This window comes from Eurosta solidaginis, unplaced genomic scaffold (assembly GCF_040869045.1).
Source record: "Eurosta solidaginis isolate ZX-2024a unplaced genomic scaffold, ASM4086904v1 ctg00001045.1, whole genome shotgun sequence".
Lineage (NCBI taxonomy): Eukaryota > Metazoa > Arthropoda > Insecta > Diptera > Tephritidae > Eurosta > Eurosta solidaginis.
The window spans coordinates 524,612-543,402 of NW_027136887.1; the positions used below are offsets into that span (position 1 = coordinate 524,612).

The 18,791-nt window shown below is 23.2% G+C and overlaps 1 pseudogene; it reads right to left on the reverse strand.

Annotated features, from left to right (window-relative positions):
• Positions 1 to 15,333: 15,333 nt before the first annotated feature.
• LOC137235660 (large ribosomal subunit protein eL27 pseudogene) lies at positions 15,334 to 15,914 on the reverse strand (annotated as a pseudogene).
• Positions 15,915 to 18,791: the final 2,877 nt, after the last annotated feature.

An 18,791-nucleotide genomic window follows, 5' to 3' on the forward strand; every position in this document is an offset into this window, starting at 1 on the left:
GTTAAAGTTAAAGTTAAAGTTAAAGTTAAAGTTGAAGTTAAAGTTAAAGTTAAAGTTAAAGTTAAAGTTAAAGTTAAAGTTAAAGTTAAAGTTAAAGTTAAAGTTAAAGTTAAAGTTAAAGTTAAAGTTAAAGTTAAAGTTAAAGTTAAAGTTAACGTTAAAGTTAAAGTTAAAGTTAAAGTCAAAGTCAAAGTTAAAGTAAAAGTTAAAGTTAAAGTTAAAGCGAAAGTTAAAGTTAAATATAAAGTTAAAGTTAAAGTGAAAGTTAAAGTTAAAGTTAAAGTTAAAGTTAAAGTTAAAGTTAAAGTTAAAGTTAAAGTTAAAGTTAAAGTTAAAGTTAAAGTTAAAGTTAAAGTTAAAGTTAAAGTTAAAGTTAAAGTTAAAGTTAAAGTTAAAGTTAAAGTTAAAGTTAAAGTTAAAGTTAAAGTTAAAGTTAAAGTTAAAGTTAAAGTTAAAGTTAAAGTTAAAGTTAAAGTTAAAGTAGTTAAAGTTAAAGTTAAAGTTAAAGTTAAAGTTAAAGTTAAAGTTAAAGTTAAAGTTAAAGTTAAAGTTAAAGTTAAAGTTAAAGTTAAAGTTAAAGTTAAAGTTAAAGTTAAAGTTAAAGTTAAAGTTAAAGTTAAAGTTAAAGTTAAAGTTAAAGTTAAAGTTAAAGTTAAAGTTAAAGTTAAAGTTAAAGTTAAAGTTAAAGTTAAAGTTAAAGTTAAAGCGAAAGTTAAAGTTAAAGTTAAAGCGAAAGTTAAAGTTAAAGTTAAAGTTAAAGTCACGGTCAAAGTTAAAGTTAAAGCGAAAGTTAAAGTTAATGTTAAAACTAAAGTTAAAGTTAAAGTGAAAGTTAAAGTTAAAGTTAAAGTTAAAGTTAAAGTTAAAGTTAAAGTTAAAGTTAAAGTTAAAGTTAAAGCGAAAGTTAAAATTAAAGTTAAAAATAAAGTTAAAGTTAAAGTTAAAGTTAAAGTTAAAGTTAAAGTTAAAGTTAAAGTTAAAGTTAAAGTTAAAGTTAAAGTTAAAGTTAAAGTTAAAGTTAAAGTTAAAGTTAAAGTTAAAGTTAAAGTTAAAGTTAAAGTTAAAGTTAAAGTTAAAGTTAAAGTTAAAGTTAAAGTTAAAGTTAAAGTTAAAGTTAAAGTTAAAGTTAAAGTTAAAGTTAAAGTTAAAATGAAAGTTAAAGTTAAAGTCAAAGTTAAAGTTAAAATAAAAGTTAAAGTTAAAGTTAAAGTTAAAGCGAAAGTTAAAGTTAAAGTTAAAAATAAAGTTAAAGTTAAAGTGAAAGTTAAAGTTAAAGTTAAAGTTAAAGTTAAGGTTAAAGTTAAAGTTAAAGTTAAAGTTAAAGTTAAAGTTAAAGTTAAAGTTAAAGTTAAAGTTAAAGTTAAAGTTAAAGTTAAAGTGAATGTTAAAGTTAAAGCGAAAGTTAAAGTTAAAAATAAAGTTAAAGTTAAAGTTGAAGTTAAAGTTAAAGTTAAAGTTAAATCGAAAGTTAAAGTTAGAGCTAAAGTTAAAAATAAAGTTAAAGTTAAAGTGAAAGTTAAAGTTAAAGTTAAAGTTAAAGTTGAAGTTAAAGTTAAGGTTAAAGTTAAAGTTAAAGTTAAAGTTAAAGTTAAAGTTAAAGTTAAAGCTAAAGTTAAAATTAAAGTTAAAATTGTTAAAGTTAAAGTTAAAGTTAAAGTTAAATTTAAAGTTAAAGTTAAAGTTAAAGTTAAAGTTTACGTTAAAGTTAAAGTTAAAGCTAAAGTTAAAGTTAAAGTTAAAGCTAAAGTTAAAGTTAAAGTTGTTAAAGTTAAAGTTAAAATTAAAGTTAAATTTAAAGTTAAAATTAAAGTTAAATTTAACGTTAAAGTTAAAGTTAAAGTTAAAGTTAAAGTTAAAGTTAAAGCTAAAGTTAAAATTAAAGTTAAAGTTAAAGTTAAATTTAAAGTTAAAGTTAAAGTTAAAGTTAAAGTTAAAGTTAAAGTTAAAGTTAAAGTTAAAGTTAAAGTTAAAGTTAAAGTTAAAGTTAAAGTTAAAGTTAAAGTAAAAGTTAAAGTTAAAGCGAAAGTTAAAGTTAAAGTTAAAAATAAAGTTAAAGTTAAAGTGAAAGTTAAAGTTAAAGTTAAAGTTAAAGTTAAAGTTAAAGTTAAAGTTAAAGTTAAAGTTAAAGTTAAAGTTAAAGTTAAAGTTAAAGTTAAAGTTAAAGTTAAAGTTAAAGTTAAAGTTAAAGTTAAAGTTAAAGTTAAAGTTAAAGTTAAAGTTAAAGTCAAAGTTAAAGTTAAAGTTAAAGTGAATGTTAAAGTTAAAGCGAAAGTTAAAGTTAAAGTTAAAAATAAAGTTAAAGTTAAAGTTGAAGTTAAAGTTAAAGTTAAATCGAAAGTTAAAGTTAGAGCTAAAGTTAAAAATAAAGATAAGTTAAAGTGAAAGTTAAAGTTAAAGTTAAAGTTGAAGTTAAAGTTAAGGTTAAAGTTAAAGTTAAAGTTAAAGTTAAAGTTAAAGTTAAAGTTAAAGTTAAAGCTAAAGTTAAAATTAAAGTTAAAGTTGTTAAAGTTAAAGTTAAAGTTAAAGTTAAATTTAAAGTTAAAGTTAAAGTTAAAGTTAAAGTTAACGCTAAAGTTAAAGTTAAAGCTAAAGTTAAAGTTAAAGTTAAAGTTGTTAAATTTAAAGTTAAAATTAAAGTTAAATTTAAAGTTAAAGTTAAAGTTAAATTTAACGTTAAAGTTAAAGTTAAAGTTAAAGTTAAAGCTAAAGTTAAAATTAAAGTTAAAGTTAAATTTAAAGTTAAAGTTATAGTTACAGTTAAAGTTAAAGTTAAAGTTAAATTTAAAGTTAAAGTTAAAGTTAAAGTTAAAGTTAAAGTTGAAGTTAAAGTTAAAGTTAAAGTTAAAGTTAAAGTTAAAGTTAAAGCTAAAGTTAAAGTTAAATTTAAAGTTGTTAAAGTTAAAGTTAAAGTTAAAGTGAATGTTAAAGTTAAAGCGAAAGTTAAAGTTAAAGTTAAAAATAAAGATAAAGTTAAAATGAAAGTTAAAGTTAAAGTTAAGGTTAAAGTTAAAGTTAAAGTTAAAATTAAAGTTAAAGTTAAAGTTAAATTTAAAGTTAAAGTTAAAGTTAAAGTTAAAGTTAAAGTTAAAGTTAAAGTTAAAGTTAAAGTCAAAGTTAAAGTTAAAGTTAAAATTAGATTTAAAGTTAAAGTCAAAGTTAAAGTTGAAGTTAAGGTTAAAGTTACAGTTAAAGTTAAAGTTAAAGTTAAAGTTAAAGTTAAAGTTAAAGTTAAAGTTAAAGTTAAAGTTAAAGTTAAGTTAAAGTTAAAGTTAAAGTTAAAGTGTAAATAAAAGCTAAAGTTAAAGTTAAAGTTAAATTTAAAGTTAAAGTTAAAGTTAATGTTAAAGTTAAAGTTAATGTTAAAGTTAAAGTTAAAGTTAAACTTAAAGTTAAAGTTAAAGTTAAAGTTAAAGGTAAAGTTAAAGTTAAAGTTAAAATTAAAGTTAAAGTTAAAGTTAATGTTAAAGTTAATGTTAAAGTTAAAATTAAAGTTAAAGTTAAAGTTAAAGTCAAAGTTAAAGTTAAAGTTAAAGTTAAAATTAGATTTAAAGTTAAAGTCAAAGTTAAAGTTGAAGTTAAGGTTAAAGTTACAGTTAAAGTTAAAGTTAAAGTTAAAGTTAAAGTTAAAGTTAAAGTTAAAGTTAAAGTTAAAGTTAAAGTTAAAGTTAAAGTTAAAGTTAAGTTAAAGTTAAAGTTAAAGTTAAAGTGTAAATTAAAGTTAAAGTTAAAGTTAAATTTAAAGTTAAAGTTAAAGTTAAAGTTAAAGTTAAAGTTAAAGTTAAAGTTAAAGTTAAAGTTAAAGTTAAAGTGAAAGTGAAAGTTAAAGTTAAAGTTAAAGTTAAAGCTAAAGTTAAAGTTAAAAATAAAGTTAAAGTGAAAATTAAAGTTAAAGTTAAATTTAACGTTAAAGTTAAAGTTAAAGTTAAAGTTAAAAATAAAGTTAAAGTGAAAATTAAAGTTAAAGTTAAAGTTAAAGCGAAAGTTAAAGTTAAAGTTAAAGTTAAAAATAAAGTTAAAGTTAAAGTTAAAGTGAAAGTTAAAGTTAAAGTTGAAGTTGAAATTAAAGTTAAAGTTAAAGTTAAAGTTAAAGTTAAAGTTAAAGTTAAAGTTAAAGTTAAAGTTAAAGTTAAAGTTAAAGTTAAAGTTAAAGTTAAAGTTAAAGCCAAAGTTAAAGTTAAAGCTAAAGTTAAAGTTAAAGTTGTTAAAGTTAAAGTTAAAGTTAAAGTTAAAGTTAAATTTAAAGTTAAAGTTAAAGTTAAAATTAAAGTTAAATTTAAAGTTAACGTTAAAGTTAAAGTTAAAGTTAAAGTTAAAGTTAAAGTTAAAGTTAAAGTTGAAGTTAAAGTTAAAGTTAAAGTTAAAGCGAAAGTTAAAGTTAAAATTAAAAATTAAGTTAAAGTTAAAGTGAAAGTTAAAGTTAAAGTTGAAGTTAAAGTTAAAGTTAAAGTTAAAGTTAAAGCCAAAGTTAAAGTTAAAGTTAAAGTTAAAATTAAAGTTAAAGTTAAAGCTAAAGTTAAAGTTAAAGTTGTTAAAGTTAAAGTTAAAGTTAAATTTAAAGTTAAAGTTAAAGTTAAAATTAAAGTTAACGTTAAAGTTAAAGTTAAAGTTGTTAAAGTTAAAGTTAAAGTTAAATTTAAAGTTAAAGTTAAAGTTAACGTTAAAGTTAAAGTTAAAGTTAAAGTTAAAGTTAAAGTTAAAGTTAAAGTGAATGTTAAAGTTAAAGCGAAAGTTAAAGTTAAAGTTAAAAATAAAGTTAACGTTAAAGTTAAAGTTAAAGTTAAAGTTGTTAAAGTTAAAGTTAAAGTTAAAGTTAAAGTTAAAGTTAACGTTAAAGTTAAAGTTAAAGTTAAAGTTAAAGTTAAAGTTAAAGTTAAAGTTAAAGTTAAAGTTAAAGTTAAAGTTAAAGCTAAAGTTAAAGTTAAAGTTAAAGTTAAATTTAAAGTTAAAGTTAAAGTCACAGTTAAAGTTAAAGTTAAAGTTAAAGTTAAAGTTAAAGTTAAAGTGAATGTTAAAGTTAAAGTTAAAGTTAAAGTTAAAGCGAAAGTTAAAGTTAAAGCTAAAATTAAAAATAAAGTTAAAGTTAAAGTGAAAGTGAAAGTTAAAGTTAAAGTTAAAGTTGAAGTTAAAGTTAAAGTTAAAGTTAAAGGTAAAGTTAAAGTTAAAGCCAAAGTTAAAGTTAAAGCAAAAGTTAAAGTTAAATTTAAAGTTAAAGTTAAAGTTGTTAAGGTTAAAGTTAAAGTTAAATTTAAAGTTAAAGTTAAAGTTAAAGTTAACGTTAAAGTTAAAGTTAAAGTTAAAGTTAAAGCTAAAGTTAAAGTTAAAGTTAAATTTAAAGTTAAAGTTACAGTTAAAGTTAAAGTTAAAGTTAAAGTTAAATTTAAAGTTAAAGTTGAAGTTAAAGTTAAAGTTATAGTTAAAGCTAAAGTTAAAGTGAATGTTGAAGTTAAAGCGAAAGTTAAAGTTAAAGTTAAAAATAAAGTTAAAGTTAAAATGAAAGTTAAAGTTAAAGTCAAAGTCAAAGTTAAAGTTAAAGTTAAAGTTAAGGTTAAAGTTAAAGTTAAAGTTAAAGTTAAAGTTAAAGTTAAAGTTAAATTTAAAGTTAAAGTTAAAGTTAAACTTAAAGTCAAAGTTAAAGTTAAAGTTAAAGTCAAAGTTAAAGTTAAAGTTACAGTTAAAGTTAAGGTTAAAGTTACAGTTAAAGTTAAAGTTAAAGTGTAAATTAAAGTTAAAGTTAAATTTAAAGTTAAAGTTAAATTTCTTGTATTCCGGCCTTTTAGTTAATATATTCAAAATATGTTTAAGCTCTATGCCAATATATACATATGTTTATTAAAGTACAGCAAATGTGTTTAAACAATGTATATTTATTTGTCGGACATAAATCAAATATCAAAAATCGTGACAACCCTAATGACAATAAGACAGCTTTAACTCAGCACTGTAGAACCACTGGACACTCTCCCGACTTGGAAAATGTAACAATAATGCAACATGAGAGAAACAGCAATAAACGCTATATACTTGAAATGTTACACATAATAAATACACCAAGTGACAAACGCATAAATTTCAAATCAGACACAGACCATTGCGCCTACGCCTATAGAGAACTTATCAACAACAACAAAAAAGGCTTATAATAAGAGTGTGACTTCGTTTGCACAATTGTTCACCTGATGCTGATGTGAGCGTCGCTTACGGTTGGAGAATTAATGTATTGTTGATTACTGTATTTTATTGTTTATGTTTTTTAATGTTTTTTAATGTTCTTTTACCCTTGTTTGTTAAAATATAAAATATAAAGTTAGTCGACCAGGTGCAGTCATAAGTGTAAGTTGGCACTTGCGACAATTGTATAATTATGTATGTATGTACCATTGTCTCTATAAATGTTTTTCGTTTTTTTCAGTCCTGAAGATGACTTCAGATTGAAGTCGAAATATTGGCAAGACAAACCATTCGACAAATAAATATACATTGTTTAAACACATTTGCTGTATTTTAATAAACATATGTATATATTGGCCTAGAGCTCAAACATACTTTGAGTAAGTTAAAGTTAAAGTTAAAGTTGATGTTAAAGTAAAAGTTAAAGTTAAAGTTAAAGTTAAAGTTAAAGGTAAAGTTAAAGTTAAAGTTAAAATTAAAGTTAAAGTTAATGTTAAAATTAAAGTTAAAGTTAAAAAAGTGTTTGTAAATTGTCGAGCTCGAGGCCATACAATATTAAATAACAAACAAATAATAACTGTTTATTTGTATATGTTATATATTGTCGTTTTTTATTTATCGATATTTCGACTTCAATTAGAAGTCATCTTCAGGACTAGAAATACAAAAATACAAGTATTATAATAAAAAACATAAAAGTACATGTATACATTTGACTTACATCGTTGGATGTACCAGATCGACTAATTTAAAATTTGATATGACAAAAACGAAAATAAACATAAAAAGTAAACAAATAAAGAACCGTAATTATAAACAAAATTCTTAACTAACAACAATATAGCATAAAAAGTTAAAATGTGAGCGACACCCATAGCATAAGTATGTATTATGGTATGCTATGGGTGTCGCTCACATTTTAACTTTTTATGCTATATTGTTGTTAGTTAAGAATTTTGTTTATAATTACGGTTCTTTATTTGTTTACTTTTTATGTTTATTTTCGTTTTTGTCATATCAAATTTTAAATTAGTCGATCTGGTACATCCAACGATGTAAGTCAAATGTATACATGTACTTTTATGTTTTTTATTATAATACTTGTATTTTTGTATTTCTAGTCCTGAAGATGACTTCTAATTGAAGTCGAAATATCGATAAATAAAAAACGACAATATATAACATATACAAATAAACAGTTATTATTTGTTTGTTATTTAATATTGTATGGCCTCGAGCTCGACAATTTACAAACATTTTTACAAACTAAAGGCCAAAAAACCAACAAAAAAATTAGTTAAAGTTAAAATTAAAAATAAAGTTAAAGTTAAAGTTAAAGTTAAAGTTAAAATGAATGTTAAAGTTAAAGTGAAAGTTAAAGTTAAAGTGAAAGTTAAAGTTAGAGTTAAAGTGAAAGTTAAATATTAACTTCTTATTTATTCAATAAAAGTAAAAAATTTATTTTCTTATCGGTCACCACGCTTAAAAAGGTTACCTTGAATTAATATCAAAGACAAAACTTGAATTAATATCAAAGAAAACAAAATGTTGCATAAGTATTATAATTGCATAAGTTGATAATATGCAATAGCTTTACCGCGGTAGTCCCCGAGTGCCACATGTCCTTTTTTTTGTTTTTTTTTTTTGTTTGTTCAATCCTTGCTTGGAAAATACCGATAACGATTAGTGTGCGTCCATCAGGGCCTGCAATTTGTATACTCATATATATAGATATATCAAAATCATCAGTGTCAAAAAAAAATTTGATTGAGCCATGTCGGTCCGTCCGTCTGCCCGTTAACACGATAACTTGAGTAAATATTGAGGTATCTTCACCCACTTTGGTACACGAGCTTTTCTGAACCCAGAATAAGTTGAAAACCACGCCCACTTTATATATATATAACATTTTGGAAATACAAAAAACCTGATTATTTAGTAAATAATACACCTAGAATGTTGAAATTTGACGTGTGGACTGATATTGAGACACTTGATAAAAATTTGAAAATTTCTTTTAAAATGGGTGTGCCACCGCCCACTTGTGATAAAATCAATTTTACAAATATTATTAATCATAAATCAAAAATCGGTAAACCTATTATAACAAAATTCGGCGGAGGGGTTTCCTTAACTATAAGGAATGCTTTGAAGAAAAATTAACGAAATCGGTTAAGTACCACGGCCCACTTTTATATAAAAGATTTTTAAAAGGTTCGTGGGCGAATAAAATAATCTATATCTTTGCAAAAAAGAGCTTTATATCAATGGTATTTCATTTCCCAAGTGGATTTATAACAATAAATAGGAAAACCTTCAAATTTAAAAAAATGGGCGTGGCACCACCCCTTTTAGGACTAAGCAATTTTCTATGTTTCGGGAGCCATAACTCGAAGAAATATTAACGGATCGAATTGGGGACACAGATTTTCCTTATAGCAGTAAATATTTCAAGAAAAATGGACAAGATCGGTTAAAGATCACGCCCACTTTTATATAAAAGATTTTTAAAAGGGTCGTAGACGAAAGTAATAAACTATATCTTAGCGAAATAGAGGTTTGTATCAATAGAATTTAAAGCTAAAGTTAAAATTAAAGTTAAAGTTAAAGTTAAAGTTAAAGTTAAAGTTAAAGTTAAAGTTAAAGTTAAAGTTAAAGTTAAAGTTAAAGTTAAAGTTAAAGTTAAAGTTAAAGTTAAAGTTAAAGTTAAAGTTAAAGTTAAAGTTAAAGTTAAAGTTAAAGTTAAAGTTAAAGTTAAAGTTAAAGTTAAAGTTAAAGTTAAAGTTAAAGTTAAAGTTAAAGTAAAAGTTAAAGTTAAAGTTAAAGTTAAAGCGAAAGTTAAAGTTAAAGTTAAAAATAAAGTTAAAGTTAAAGTGAAAGTTAAAGTTAAAGTTAAAGTTAAAGTTAAAGTTAAAGTTAAAGTTAAAGTTAAAGTTAAAGTTAAAGTTAAAGTTAAAGTTAAAGTTAAAGTTAAAGTTAAAGTTAAAGTTAAAGTTAAAGTTAAAGTTAAAGTTAAAGTTAAAGTTAAAGTGAATGTTAAAGTTAAAGCGAAAGTTAAAGTTAAAGTTAAAAATAAAGTTATAGTTAAAGTTGAAGTTAAAGTTAAAGTTAAAGTTAAAGTTAAATCGAAAGTTAAAGTTAGAGCTAAAGTTAAAAATAAAGTTAAAGTTAAAGTAAAAGTTAAAGTTAAAGTTAAAGTTAAAGTTGAAGTTAAAGTTAAGGTTAAAGTTAAAGTTAAAGTTAAAGTTAAAGTTAAAATTAAAGTTAAAGTTAAAGTTAAAGTTAAAGTTAAAGCTAAAGTTAAAATTAAAGTTAAAGTTGTTAAAGTTAAAGTTAAATTTAAAGTTAAAGTTAAAGTTAAAGTTAAAGTTAAAGTTAACGCTAAAGTTAAAGTTAAAGCTAAAGTTAAAGTTAAAGTTAAAGTTAAACTTAAAGTTAAAGTTGTTAAAGTTAAAGTTAAAGTTAAAATTAAAGTTAAATTTAAAGTTAAAGTTAAAGTTAAATTTAACGTTAAAGTTAAAGTTATAGTTAAAGTTAAAGTTAAAGCTAAAGTTAAAATTAAAGTTAAAGTTAAAGTTAAATTTAAAGTTAAAGTTAAAGTTACAGTTAAAGTTAAAGTTAAAGTTAAATTTAAAGTTAAAGTTAAAGTTAAAGTTGAAGTTAAAGTTAAAGTTAAAGTTAAAGTTAAAGTTAAAGTTAAAGTTAAAGTTAAAACTAAAGTTAAAGTTAAAGTTAAAGTTGTTAAAGTTAAAGTTAAAGTTAAAGTTAAAGTTAAAGTTAAAGTGAATGTTAAAGTTAAAGCGAAAGTTAAAGTTAAAAATAAAGATAAAGTTAAAATGAAAGTTAAAGTTAAAGTTAAAGTTAAGGTTAAAGTTAAAGTTAAAGTTAAAGTTAAAATTAAAGTTAAAGTTAAAGTTAAAGTTAAAGTTAAAGTTAAAGTTAAATTTAAAGTTAAAGTTAAAGTTAAAGTTAAAGTTAAAGTTAAAGTTAAAGTTAAAGTCAAAGTTAAAGTTAAAATTAAAGTTAAAGTTAAAATTAGATTTAAAGTTAAAGTCAAAGTTAAAGTTGAAGTTAAGGTTAAAGTTACAGTTAAAGTTAAAGTTAATGTTAAAATTAAAGTTAAAGTTAAAATTAAAAATAAAGTTGAAGTTAAAGTTAAAGTTAAAATGAATGTTAAAGTTAAAGTGAAAGTTAAAGTTAAAGTGAAAGTTAAAGTTAGAGTTAAAGTGAAAGTTAAATATTAACTTCTTATTTATTCAATAAAAGTAAAAAATTTATTTTCTTATCGGTCACCACGCTTAAAAAGGTTACCTTGAATTAATATCAAAGACAAAACTTGAATTAATATCAAAGAAAACAAAATGTTGCATAAGTATTATAATTGCATAAGTTGATAATATGCAATAGCTTTACCGCGGTAGTCCCCGAGTGCCACATGTCCTTTTTTTTGTTTTTTTTTTGCTTGTTCAATCCTTGCTTGGAAAATACCGATAACGATTAGTGTGCGTCCATCAGGGCCTGCAATTTGTATACTCATATATATAGATATATCAAAATCATCAGTGTCGAAAAAAAATTTGATTGAGCCATGTCGGTCCGTCCGTCTGCCCGTTAACACGATAACTTGAGTAAATATTGAGGTATCTTCACCCACTTTGGTACACGAGCTTTTCTGAACCCAGAATAAGTTGAAAACCACGCCCACTTTATATATATATACATTTTGGAAATACAAAAAACCTGATTATTTAGTAAATAATACACCTAGAATGTTGAAATTTGACGTGTGGACTGATATTGAGACACTTGATAAACATTTGAAAATTTCTTTTAAAATGGGTGTGCCACCGCCCACTTGTGATAAAATCAATTTTACAAATATTATTAATCATAAATCAAAAATCGGTAAACCTATTATAACAAAATTCGGCGGAGGGGTTTCCTTAACTATAAGGAATGCTTTGAAGAAAAATTAACGAAATCGGTTAAGTACCACGGCCCACTTTTATATAAAAGATTTTTAAAAGGTTCGTGGGCGAATAAAATAATCTATATCTTTGCAAAAAAGAGCTTTATATCAATGGTATTTCATTTCCCAAGTGGATTTATAACAATAAATAGGAAAACCTTCAAATTTAAAAAAATGGGCGTGGCACCACCCCTTTTAGGACTAAGCAATTTTCTATGTTTCGGGAGCCATAACTCGAAGAAATATTAACGGATCGAATTGGGGACACAGATTTTCCTTATAGCAGTAAATATTTCAAGAAAAATGGACAAGATCGGTTAAAGACCACGCCCACTTTTATATAAAAGATTTTTAAAAGGGTCGTAGACGAAAGTAATAAACTATATCTTAGCGAAATAGAGGTTTGTATCAATAGAATTTAAAGCTAAAGTTAAAATTAAAGTTAAAGTTAAAGTTAAAGTTAAAGTTAAAGTTAAAGTTAAAGTTAAAGTTAAAGTTAAAGTTAAAGTTAAAGTTAAAGTTAAAGTTAAAGTTAAAGTTAAAGTTAAAGTTAAAGTTAAGGTTAAAGTTAAAGTTAAAGTTAAAGTTAAAGTTAAAGTTAAAGTTAAAGTTAAAGTTAAAGTTAAAGTTAAAGTTAAAGTAAAAGTAAAAGTTAAAGTTAAAGTTAAAGTTAAAGCGAAAGTTAAAGTTAAAGTTAAAAATAAAGTTAAAGTTAAAGTGAAAGTTAAAGTTAAAGTTAAAGTTAAAGTTAAAGTTAAAGTTAAAGTTAAAGTTAAAGTTAAAGTTAAAGTTAAAGTTAAAGTTAAAGTTAAAGTTAAAGTTAAAGTTAAAGTTAAAGTTAAAGTTAAAGTTAAAGTTAAAGTTAAAGTTAAAGTTAAAGTGAATGTTAAAGTTAAAGCGAAAGTTAAAGTTAAAGTTAAAAATAAAGTTAAAGTTAAAGTTGAAGTTAAAGTTAAAGTTAAAGTTAAATCGAAAGTTAAAGTTAGAGCTAAAGTTAAAAATAAAGTTAAAGTTAAAGTAAAAGTTAAAGTTAAAGTTAAAGTTAAAGTTAAAGTTAAAGTTAAAGTTAAAGTTAAAGTTAAGGTTAAAGTTAAAGTTAAAGTTAAAGTTAAAGTTAAAGCTAAAGTTAAAGTTAAAGTTAAAATTAAAATTAAAGTTAAATTTAAAGTTAAAGCTAAAGTTAAAATTAAAGTTAAAGTTGTTAAAGTTAAAGTTAAAGTTAAATTTAAAGTTAAAGTTAAAGTTAAAGTTAAAGTTAAAGTTAAAGTTAACGCTAAAGTTAAAGTTAAAGCTAAAGTTAAAGTTAAAGTTAAAGTTAAAGTTGTTAAAGTTAAAGTTAAAGTTAAAATTAAAGTTAAATTTAAAGTTAAAGTTAAAGTTAAATTTAACGTTAAAGTTAAAGTTATAGTTAAAGTTAAAGTTAAAGCTAAAGTTAAAATTAAAGTTAAAGTTAAAGTTAAATTTAAAGTTAAAGTTAAAGTTACAGTTAAAGTTAAAGTTAAAGTTAAAGTTAAAGTTAAATTTAAAGTTAAAGTTAAAGTTAAAGTTGAAGTTAAAGTTAAAGTTAAAGTTAAAGTTAAAGTTAAAGTTAAAGTTAAAGTTAAAGTTAAAGTTAAAGTTAAAGTTAAAGTTAAAGTTAAAGTTAAAGTTAAAGTTAAAGTTAAAGTTAAAGTTAAAGTTAAAGCTAAAGTTAAATTTAAAGTTAAAGTTGTTAAAGTTAAAGTTAAAGTTAAAGTTAAAGTGAATGTTAAAGTTAAAGCGAAAGTTAAAGTTAAAGTTAAAAATAAAGATAAAGTTAAAATGAAAGTTAAAGTTAAAGTTAAAGTTAAGGTTAAAGTTAAAGTTAAAGTTAAAATTAAAGTTAAAGTTAAAGTTAAAGTTAAAGTTAAATTTAAAGTTAAAGTTAAAGTTAAAGTTAAAGTTAAAGTTAAAGTTAAAGTCAAAGTTAAAGTTAAAATTAAAGTTAAAATTAAAATTAGATTTAAAGTTAAAGTCAAAGTTAAAGTTGAAGTTAAGGTTAAAGTTACAGTTAAAGTTAAAGTTAAAGTTAAAGTTAAAGTTAAAGTTAAAGTTAAAGTTAAAGTTAAAGTTAAAGTTAAAGTTAAAGTTAAAGTTAAGTTAAAGTTAAAGTTAAAGTTAAAGTGTAAATTAAAGTTAAAGTTAAAGTTAAAGTTAAAGTTAAAGTTAAATTTAAAGTTAAAGTTAAAGTTAAAGTTAATGTTAAAGTTAAAGTTAAAGTTAAAGTTAATGTTAAAGTTAAAGTTAAAGTTAAAGTTAAAGTTAAAGTTAAAGGTAAAGTTAAAGTTAAAATTAAAGTTAAAGTTAAAGTTAATGTTAAAGTTAATGTTAAAGTTAAAGTTAAAATTAAAAATAAAGTTAAAGTTAAAGTTAAAGTTAAAGTTAAAGTTAAAGTGAAAGTGAAAGTTAAAGTTAAAGTTAAAGCTAAAGTTAAAGTTAAAAATAAAGTTAAAGTGAAAATTAAAGTTAAAGTTAAATTTAACGTTAAAGTTAAAGTTAAAGTTAAAAATAAAGTTAAAGTGGAAATTAAAGTTAAAGTTAAAGTTAAAGCGAAAGTTAAAGTTAAAGTTAAAAATAAAGTTAAAGTTAAAGTTAAAGTGAAAGTTAAAGTTAAAGTTGAAGTTGAAGTTAAAGTTAAAGTTAAAGTTAAAGTTAAAGCCAAAGTTAAAGTTAAAGCTAAAGTTAAAGTTAAAGTTGTTAAAGTTAAAGTTAAAGTTAAAGTTAAAGTTAAAGTTAAAGTTAAAGTTAAATTTAAAGTTAAAGTTAAAGTTAAAATTAAAGTTAAATTTAAAGTTAACGTTAAAGTTAAAGTTAAAGTTAAAGTTAAAGTTAAAGTTGAAGTTAAAGTTAAAGTTAAAGTTAAAGCGAAAGTTAAAGTTAAAATTAAAAATTAAGTTAAAGTTAAAGTGAAAGTTAAAGTTAAAGTTGAAGTTAAAGTTAAAGTTAAAGCCAAAGTTAAAGTTAAAGTTAAAGTTAAAATTAAAGTTAAAGTTAAAGCTAAAGTTAAAGTTAAAGTTGTTAAAGTTAAAGTTAAAGTTAAAGTTAAATTTAAAGTTAAAGTTAAAGTTAAAATTAAAGTTAACGTTAAAGTTAAAGTTGTTAAAGTTAAAGTTAAAGTTAAATTTAAAGTTAAAGTTAAAGTTAAAGTTAACTTTAAAGTTAAAGTTAAAGTTAAAGTTAAAGTTAAAGTTAAAGTTAAAGTTAAAGTTAAAGTTAAAGTTAAAGTTAAAGTTAAAGTTAAAGCTAAAGTTAAAGTTAAAGTTAAAGTTAAATTTAAAGTTAAAGTTAAAGTCACAGTTAAAGTTAAAGTTAAAGTTAAAGTTAAAGTGAATGTTAAAGTTAAAGTTAAAGTTAAAGTTAAAGTTAAAGCGAAAGTTAAAGTTAAAGCTAAAATTAAAAATAAAGTTAAAGTTAAAGTGAAAGTTAAAGTTAAAGTTAAAGTTAAAGTTAAAGTTAAAGTTAAAGTTAAAGTTAAAGTTAAAGTTAAAGGTAAAGTTAAAGTTAAAGCCAAAGTTAAAGTTAAAGCAAAAGTTAAAGTTAAATTTAAAGTTAAAGTTAAAGTTAAAGTTGTTAAAGTTAAAGTTAAAGTTAAATTTAAAGTTAAAGTTAAAGTTAAAGTTAACGTTAAAGTTAAAGTTAAAGTTAAAGCTAAAGTTAAAGTTAAAGTTAAATTTAAAGTTAAAGTTACAGTTAAAGTTAAAGTTAAAGTTAAAGTTAAAGTTAAAGTTAAAGTTAAATTTAAAGTTAAAGTTGAAGTTAAAGTTAAAGTTAAAGTTATAGTTAAAGCTAAAGTTAAAGTGAATGTTGAAGTTAAAGCGAAAGTTAAAGTTAAAGTTAAAAATAAAGTTAAAGTTAAAATGAAAGTTAAAGTTAAAGTCAAAGTCAAAGTTAAAGTTAAAGTTAAAGTTAAAGTTAAGGTTAAAGTTAAAGTTAAAGTTAAAGTTAAAGTTAAAGTTAAAGTTAAAGTTAAAGTTAAAGTTAAAGTTAAATTTAAAGTTAAAGTTAAAGTTAAAGTTAAACTTAAAGTCAAAGTTAAAGTTAAAGTCAAAGTTAAAGTTAAAGTTACAGTTAAAGTTAAGGTTAAAGTTACAGTTAAAGTTAAAGTTAAAGTGTAAATTAAAGTTAAAGTTAAATTTAAAGTTAAAGTTAAATTTCTTGTATTCCGGCCTTTTAGTTAATATATTTAAGAAACATTTTATTTAAGAACGTTATTGATTACAATATAACACTCTCACATCTCCAACTGATCTCATCACAATAAAAACATATAAAATTATGTTTTTAAATGTATAAAAACTAAAGGGGGCTTAACTACGTACCAATTAAACTAATATTTAGAAACGCAGCTTTTGGAAGAACCACTTGTTCTTGCCCTCCTTGTATGTCGACTCGAATTTAACGCGCGTTTGGAAACGATGTGTCTTCTTCTTTACGGGATCCTTCAAGTCTTTTGGCGACAGCTTATCGAAAGAAATATCATGCACAGCATAACGAGTTGGCATCAGATGATTGTAGTTTAATACTTTGAGGAAAGGCTTGATCTTTGACTTCTTCTTCAACTTGGTCTTGCCCATTTTCTTCGTCACTTTACGTGGATACCGATCAATGCCGGCGACGAGTGCATGTCCGAATGGTTTCTCCGGTGTGCCGTCATCTGACGTTTTCACAATGATAGCCTTGCGGCCTGCGTAACGCCCACTAAGGACGATTACGATTTTGCCCTGTTCCATAATTTTCCTCATCTTTGCGGAGGTCTTATGGTTGATATTCAAAATATGTTTGAGCTCTAGGCCAATATATACATATGTTTATTAAAATACAGCAAATGTGTTTAAACAATGTATATTTATTTGTCGGACATAAATCAAATATCAAAAATCGTGACAACCCTAATGACAATAAGACAGCTTTAACTCAGCACTGTAGAACCACTGGACACTCTCCCGACTTGGAAAATGTAACAATAATGCAGCATGAGAGAAACAGCAATAAACGCTATATACTTGAAATGTTACACATAATAAATACACCAAGTGACAAACGCATAAATTTCAAATCAGACACAGACCATTGCGCCTACGCCTATAGAGAACTTATCAACAACAACAAAAAAGGCTTATAATAAGAGTGTGACTTCGTTTGCACAATTGTTCACCTGATGCTAATGTGAGCGTCGCTTACGGTTGGAGAATTAATGTATTGTTGATTACTGTATTTTATTGTTTATGTTTTTTTAATGTTTTTTAATGTTCTTTTACCCTTGTTTGTTAAAATATAAAATATAAAGTTAGTCGACCAGGTGCAGTCATAAGTGTAAGTTGGCACTTGCGACAATTGTATAATTATGTATGTATGTACCAATGTCTCTATAAATGTTTTTCGTTTTTTTCAGTCCTGAAGATGACTTCAGATTGAAGTCGAAATATTGGCAAGACAAACCATTCGACAAATAAATATACATTGTTTAAACACATTTGCTGTATTTTAATAAACATATGTATATATTGGCCTAGAGCTCAAACATACTTTGAGTAAGTTAAAGTTAAAGTTAAAGTTGATGTTAAAGTTAAAGTTAAAGTTAAAGTTAAAGGTAAAGTTTAAGTTAAAGTTAAAATTAAAGTTAAAGTTAATGTTAAAATTAAAGTTAAAGTTAAAATTAAAAATAAAGTTAAAGTTAAAGTTAAAATGAATGTTAAAGTTAAAGTGAAAGTTAAAGTTAAAGTGAATGTTAAAGTTAGAGTTAAAGTGAAAGTTAAATATTAACTTCTTATTTATTCAATAAAAGTAAAAAATTTATTTTCTTATCGGTCACCACGCTTAAAAAGGTTAACTTGAATTAATATCAAAGACAAAACTTGAATTAATATCAAAGAAAACAAAATGTTGCATAAGTATTATAATTGCATAAGTTGATAATATGCAATAGCTTTGCCGCGGTAGTCCCCGAGTGCCACATGTCCTTTTTTTTGTTTTTTTTTTTTTGTTCAAGCCTTGCTTGGAAAATACCGATAACGATTAGTGTGCGTCCATCAGGGCCTGCAATTTGTATACTCATATATATAGATATATCAAAATCATCAGTGTCGAAAAAAAATTTGATTGAGCCATGTCGGTCCGTCCGTCTGCCCGTTAACACGATAACTTGAGTAAATATTGAGGTATCTTCACCCACTTTGGTACACGAGCTTTTCTGAACCCAGAATAAGTTGAAAACCACGCCCACTTTATATATATATAACATTTTGGAAATACAAAAAACCTGATTATTTAGTAAATAATACACCTAGAATGTTGAAATTTGACGTGTGGACTGATATTGAGACACTTGATAAAAATTTGAAAATTTCTTTTAAAATGGGTGTGCCACCGCCCACTTGTGATAAAATCAATTTTACAAATATTATTAATCATAAATCAAAAATCGGTAAACCTATTATAACAAAATTCGGCGGAGGGGTTTCCTTAACTATAAGGAATGCTTTGAAGAAAAATTAACGAAATCGGTTAAGTACCACGGCCCACTTTTATATAAAAGATTTTTAAAAGGTTCGTGGGCGAATAAAATAATCTATATCTTTGCAAAAAAGAGCTTTTTATCAATGGTATTTCATTTCCCAAGTGGATTTATAACAATAAATAGGAAAACCTTCAAATTTAAAAAAATGGGCGTGGCACCACCCCTTTTAGGACTAAGCAATTTTCTATGTTTCGGGAGCCATAACTCGAAGAAATATTAACGGATCGAATTGGGGACACAGATTTTCCTTATAGCAGTAAATATTTCAAGAAAAATGGACAAGATCGGTTAAAGACCACGCCCACTTTTATATAAAAGATTTTTAAAAGGGTCGTAGACGAAAGTAATAAACTATATCTTAGCGAAATAGAGGTTTGTATCAATAGAATTTAACTTTTTAAATTGATTTATAACATTAAATTGGAAAACCCTAAAATTTAAAAAAATGGGTGTGGCACCGCCCCATATATGACTAAGCAATTTTCTGTGTTTCGGGGGCCACAACTCGAAGAAATATTAAAGGATCGTAATAATATTGGGTACACAAATTTTCCCTATAATAGAAAATATTTCTAATATAAATGGACGGGATCGGTTAAAGACAATGGCAACTTAGATATAAAACAAGTTTAAAAGGGTCGTAGACTAGAATAATAAGATATAACTTACCAAAAAATAGTTTTGAATAAATGATATTTCACTTATCAAGTTTTATTGTAAAAGGAAATGGGGAGAAATTTTTTTAAACGGGCGGTGCCACGTGTTATGTAGAAAAGTAATTTATCTGAAATGAAATGTGCAATTGAAGCTCACGCTGAGTATATAATATTCGGTTACACCCAAACTTAGACACCTTTACTTGTTTTGTTTGAAATTTCTAATTTATAACGTCAACTCGCGACCCAGTGTCAACAATGAAAGTCACATTCCTATTATTCAAGAGAATGTTAGCATCCCACGACATACTCATCTCATTGTTTATGCTATTAACGTTAAGCATACCCAAATAATTGTCGTGCACTAAATCTTCGTTTACGTTATGCTTGCCCATTTTTTGTCTTAGCTAAACATATGCTTGCGAAATGATTTAGCTTGTTGCATTTCTTGCATGTTTTCCCT